The sequence below is a fragment of the Sphaerodactylus townsendi genome, linkage group LG15 (assembly GCF_021028975.2).
Source record: "Sphaerodactylus townsendi isolate TG3544 linkage group LG15, MPM_Stown_v2.3, whole genome shotgun sequence".
Classification (NCBI taxonomy): domain Eukaryota; kingdom Metazoa; phylum Chordata; class Lepidosauria; order Squamata; family Sphaerodactylidae; genus Sphaerodactylus; species Sphaerodactylus townsendi.
The window spans coordinates 30,448,557-30,455,212 of record NC_059439.1 but is presented as its reverse complement, the minus strand read 5'-3'; positions in this window follow the sequence as shown (position 1 = coordinate 30,455,212).

Below are 6,656 nucleotides of genomic sequence, written 5' to 3'. Positions count from 1 at the left end.
AAAAAAGCTTTGCAACATTCTCACATACAAGATCACAGGACCCGCTGCTGAGTAGAAAGTTCATCACAGATGGTAACCTGACAGCGAGCCTCTCTACCAATGGACAGATGTACATGGAGCTGCAACGACTGTGATATTGGACATTCCAATAGTACACGTTTGAACCGTCTCAGCAACAGCCATGTTACATTGACATAACCTGTTCCTGTGGGAGGTTATTATACCTGCCAAGAGTCATAGCGCTAGGTAGAGCATTAAAACGTAGCCAAAGTGTATTAATTTTCATGCTGTTTGGGATTGCACAGAATGTACAGATAGTTGGCACAGTAATCTGATCGGACAATTCCCAAGGCCTGTGGGGAGCAGCTTTTCCCTCCTGCAACATTCTCAGTTTTCTCTCGCTCAACCAAAACAGATTTAATTTCATTATGAATTCTGATGGCAGATACAGTTTGGAACTGGTCAGCTGTTAAGCCCATGTTGTTAAGTTTCTTATCTATGTCAGCCAACCATTTCACATGATGTAGATTCTGGATAAGAGTTGATGTATAAAACTATTGGGTCTGGGCTCAAAATGAATTTGGGTCCAGTACTTAAATACTCTTTGTCCATGCCATCAGTTCCATACTATTTTGTCCAGTTTCATGAGGGTGTCATGGGGACACACCTTGGTGACCCTAAATTTCTTCAAAAGTATCCTGTACTGACTCAGAAGGTGATTTAATTTGGGGATCCATATAATAGCTGAGGGATTATCTTTGCATTGAAGATTTTCAGTGCAGCGGGGACAAATTGGTGTCCTTTAGAGTAGAAAAATCAGAGAATCGCTGCAGCATTCACCTTAGCTTTGTTCTCTGCTTGTTTGCTGTGAGGGACCCAAGATAGGTTGTAACTGAATAGGAGCCCTAGATATCTAAACTGACTTACTTGCTCTAGGACATGGTTGTTCACTTTCCAGCTACATTTACACCTAGATTTTGCAAAGATCATGACTTTGGACTTGTCGTAGTTGCCGGGCCAGCTTATTTTCATGACAGTATTCTGCACTGCAGTTTAGGCAGGCTTTGGGTCACTTGGGAGCATACATGACAAGAGAACAGCCGCCTGCATAAAAGCAGGGTAGATATATGTAGCTTAACCTAAACGGGCATGGATGGCCATCAATTTTAGTTAAGGTTGCAGGGAAGTCATGGAGAAATAGGCAAAACAGACTGGGTGCCAGGGGGCAACCTTGTTTAACCCCTTGTTAACCATAATTGATTCTGTTAACGTGCCATCTCTTGAAGTTCTTATTTGGCAAGTTGTATTCGTGGAACTCTTTAATTAGAGCTAAAAGTCTCTGTTCCATATTTAGGGTTTTTAATTTATGCCATAAAAGTTCCCTATCTACCGAGTCAAAGGCACTCCTTCAAATCCAGAAAAGCAGCATAAAGCTTGCTTTTTTTGTGCCTATGTATTTGCTTGCAAAAGATGTTGGAGAATTAGACAGTGATCTAGGAATAGAATTACCTGCCCTAAACCCGATTTGCTCTGAAAGTAGCTGATGTTTGTCTGTCACAGCTCTTTAATTTTTTTTCAGTAGATAGTTAGCATACAATTTGCCTAATGAGTAGATAAAAGGCTGATCGCCTATAATTAGAGGGACACTTGGGGTCTCCTTTTTTTATAGAGGTACAATGATCGCCTTTAACCAGTCCTTGGGAATCATTAAAGATTTGTTGATACATGTAAATAATGAGGCAAGCACTGGAGCCCACCAGTCTGGATCAGCTTTTAACATCTCTGCTACAATGATATCAGGGCCAGTTGCTTTCCCAGACTTTAGTTGGTGAATTAGTTCAATAACCTCTTGCCTGTTAACTGGGGCCCATTCAGGCAAATCCTCGGCTGGGCTCATGCTAGAGCTGCCAATCTCTTTGGTCGGAATAAAAAATTCCAGAGTAGTGTTTCTGCCATAATGAAGGGAGGATGTCGGCAGCTATTGGGAGATTTTGACACATGCCCCTATTTGTTAATTGCCAGAATTGTTTTGTATTATTGGATAGGGTGGCATGTAGTAGCGTTCCCAGCTGCTTTATTGACTCTTTACGCTTTTATTTTGATGTGGCTATGAGTCTGTTTGAGACTAAACAATTCAGGAGGCGGAATTTGGCCTTGGAGGCCCTAAATCTATTGTATATGATCCGATCTGTTGATTCAAATATTTGCACTCAGCCCAACCAGTCTCTGCTCTTTGAGATTTCCTTCCCTCTTTGTTCCCAAAAGGGACACCAAATATGAAACAAGTTTTTCAGAAGTTTCCTATACTACTGCTAACATTATCTGCAATAACTACTGAGGAGCCTAGAAACTCTGCAGGTGGTGCTGCTTAGTGCCTTGGTTTTATTACATGTTTGGGTTGACCATCTTATTAAGGGGTTGTGTTAATTGCCTTATGGTTTGAAACTGTGGTAGTAGAGGTCTCATGAGGGAGAGGATGAGTGGAAGGTGATCGGTAATCATAGAATCCCCCCTATCCCAAAAGGCTTGAGATTGGCTGACAAGTGTATAATTTCAAGTATATAATCTATTACGCTGCACCCATGGGAAGAGATGAAAGTTAAATTCACTTTGCATTTGGAAACTTTAATCAGTCCATTCAGCCAGAATTTTAGTGCTGTGTAGGAGGCCAATTTGGCTAAATGGAGCCCATTTCGAGTTGGAATTTAGATCCTTAGATCTCCTTGCATATGGTGTAAAGTGTAGCTGAAGGAGTTCTTGATCTATATCTTCTTAAAACATAATTGGATGGGATCAAGCTTTCCACCCTGGATGCTAAAAAATCCTCGCCACTACTAACTCTGACTGGGGATGCTTGGCTTCTAAGTCACCTATAAAATTTGACAGTCTTCTCCAATCACTGTCATTAGCTACTGACCCATTTCTTGGGGGGAGGTAGACATTCACTAGGATAAAGCTTTTGTTATTGTACAGTATTTTGATCGCCTGTGCAATTGGTTCACACACATCAAGTTCAGTTGAGGCAATTCCTTGAGATATAAATGTTGCTAAGCCTCCTGATGGTCTGCCTCTCTTCTTTAAGGTTGAAGCATGAAGTGTAAATGATTTGTAACCATGAATGTTAATTGGGGAGGTTATCCATGTCTCCTGTAACAGAATGATATGGAATTGGGTGAGGTAGTGGGTAAATTCGGAGTTCAGTGTCTTATTTGCCCACCCAGCAATGTTCCAGGAGATGGTCTCAAGGCCTGTTGGCGGGGCATTTGGGGGTAGTAGTCAGTCTGTAGAGTTCAGCTTCCCAATTTCTTCATCGAGATGGTGTACCACACATCCGTTTCTGTTGCTGTTGTTTAAAGATGTTCTCGCTGGAAGAGAGAGGGTCTGGGGAGTTATATTTCCCATGCTAGCCCCATACAGACCGCAAGTGTCCTCTGTGTTTGAGTCCATAGCAACGTCATTGTGTGGTGGAATATTGGATGCTGCTTTTGAGTTAAAGGTAAATCTTTGTCTTTGTTGAATGCCTCGTGAACCTCAGGTAGCTCCTTGTCCATCTTGGATGCCTCAGAACTTCCAAATTCGATGATTGCTTCAGTTATAGGCCGGGGTTTCCTGGGGCACTTGGTTGTACTTGTAGATGATGGTGGTGGCACTCTCACCTGCTGTGCAGTTTGTAGGGAGTCGGTCCAACTGAGTTCAAGTAGTTCGTGTGCCCATGATTTGCGGCTGTTACTTTGAGTCCATGAAGGATATAAAGCCTCCATGGGTTTTGGGTCCACATCCCACTCATACGCCACATTTTTTGAGAGGGGCTTTGAAAGTTGTTGTTGCTTTTGATTTAGAGTTTCACTCAAGGGAGCTTCAATGGGCTAATGCTCACTGGAGTTAATGTCGCTAGAACTGGGGTGTCAATGGTCAATTCGCTCTCACCTAGAATCAGGCCACCCCTGTCCTGTAGTGTCTTCTTTGGACTTTCTTTTCTTTGTTGTCTATTTAATATCCCTGTGGTGATAAGTTGGTTATCTCCCATTCGCTCCTCTGTTCCTGTTTGGGATAGTGAGCTGTTAATCAGAGAAAGTTGTGATACTAATTGATTCCAGTCTTTCACTAAACCTTGAATTGGGAGACTAAGCTTTGGTACTATATTCTTAGATTCCCTTCCAATCAGCTTGTTCGTCACTGAGTCTTTAAACATTCTTACCACAAGGATATTACTATATTTTTTCTGCAAGTGCTCTTTAATTTGGAGCAGTCTATTAGGAGTCTTGCTTTATGAACGCGGGAGAGCCAGCCTTCTGTAATGACCCATTTTTGGGAGTGACTCAGATTTAGAAAGATGTAAGCCTCCAGGTTTACATTGCAACAGAGAGCTTAGTGACTGTCTGATTGAATAATGACTGCCCCAACGGTTTGCATTCAGACTGGAGTCTCCAATATACAAGGCTATTTGCTCCCTTTGCAGTACTAAGGACTGTGAGTTGTGCCAAAAAGGGCAGCTTGATTTCTGGTCCTTAAAATAGGTGTTGAGTTTACCTCCTATTGACAGAAGTTGCATACTAAATTGCTCCATTGTTTGATTGAGCTTGTCCAAGAACTCCAATTTAGCTCCTATCTTGTTAGAGTTATCTAAAAGGAGTTCCAGGGTTTTGGAAATTAAAATAGCTTGGCTGGAGATAAGATCAGACAGTAAAGCGTCTGGCTTGGTAGTGTTTGACTCTGCTCCATGGAACAGGGAAGTGAATGACTCATTTAAACCATTGTCTTCTCTATGCTGTTGCAATTCCTCTAAAACAGCAAACCTATTTCCATGATCCGTTTCGATTATAGGTCTTTCTTGCAAATAGTTGGCTATTTTGCTTTGTTTTTTCTTACTCTGCCCAATTGCGTTGGGAGAAGAAAGCCGACGTTTCCTATTCCCCATGCCGTTTTCAAGCTCTACCGTTACAGCGGAGATTTACAACGGCGATTTACAACTGAGAGCAGCTCATTAGCCGTTAACACCGCGTATTCAAAGCCCCTTACCTTTCAGGAATTCAGAGCTTTTGCAGGGTAGTTACAACAGTTACAACAGCTTAAAATTTTCTTAATGGCGTAGTGGGAGGGCTAATATAGATAAGATGTTAAAGAAAAACTTGTGGAGGAGCTGGAAGCGTGCATCCACTTCGCCTGCCGGAACCGGAACCGTAATGATATCATTTCCCCTCTTTCTGTAATCATTTGCCACATTTTGAATTCCTTTTCTTTTCAATATTTGTATTACTTGTGTCCCTTCTTTACCGACCACTCTTGCCACTGGCGCCGCATCCAGAATGCCCGGCATCCATTTTCCCTTCCACTTTCCCTATATATCCATTACCACCTTTCTTGGACCTCTCAATAAGTTAATATCTTTCTTCGTTTTGTTAGTAAATATCCCATATCTACCAATGCCTCCATTAATTTCGTTTTCCATTCTTACCCATTTCTCATAGTTATCCTCTTTTATTGCCATAAGACTCTTTATTTGGAATGCCTCATAATATTTGGGTGCTGTGTGGTTTCCGGGCTGTATGGCCGTGTTTTAGCAGCATTCTCTCCTGACGTTTCGCCTGCATCTGTGGCTGGCATCTTCAGAGGATCTGATGTTGGGAAAGCAAGTGGAGTATATATATCTGTTGGAGTGTCTAGGGTGGGTGAAGAAACATTGTCTGTGAGTAACAAAGAAGGCAACCAGGTCAATAGTTGAGGGCATCTGAATAGAAGTATGAGTAACAATGAAGTCTATAGCATGGGAGTAACAATGGAGATAGCAAGGTCACTGGTGGGAGCATCTGAATAGAAGTATCCTGGCCTTTGTTTCCTTTGTCTATGGTCATCCTGTGTTTGTGTGGAGCTGGTTAGACACTGTCTTGACTCTAGTATTTTTCAACACTGGCAGCCAAGTTCTGTTCATTTTCATAGTTTCTTCCTTCCTGTTAAAATTGTCCATGTGCTTATGGATTTCAATGGCTTCTCTGTGTAGTCTGACGTAGTGGCTTTCAGAGTGGTCCAGAATTTCTGTTTTTTTCAAATAATATTCTATGTCCAGGTTGGTTTATCATGTGTTCTGCTATTGCTGATTTTTCTGGCTGAAATAGTCTGCAGTGCCTTTCGTGTTCTTTGATACGTGTCTGTGCGCTGTGTTTGGTGGTTCCTATGTAGACTTGTCCACAGCTGCATGGTATGCGGTAGACTCCTGCAGCAGCTAGAGGATCCCTCTTATCCTTTGCTGAACGTAACCTCATAATATTCTTGTGTTTTTGGAATTCCCCAGCCTAGGTATTTCTTGGTCATATGTAAAACTTTATTCATCACTCTTGAATTTTTTTGATTAAAGACCCATGCTTTTAACTTTCTATCCCATTCCTCAAATTGTTTCTTTTTAATTTCCAGAGGAAGTGTTCTAAATAAATAAAACATTTTTGGCATTATACAGATTTTTAATTCTTAGATTTTCCCTGTTATTGATAAGGTCTTCTTTTCCCAAGTTTTTATTTGTTTTATTATGCTTTTCCACCTCTCCTCATAATTATATTTGAACATCTTCTCCATTCTCTGTGTTAATGTGATACCCAAATATTTTTTCTTTTTAAGTAAGTTCGGTTCTAACTCCTTTCTTTCTATATTCACACCCATTATTT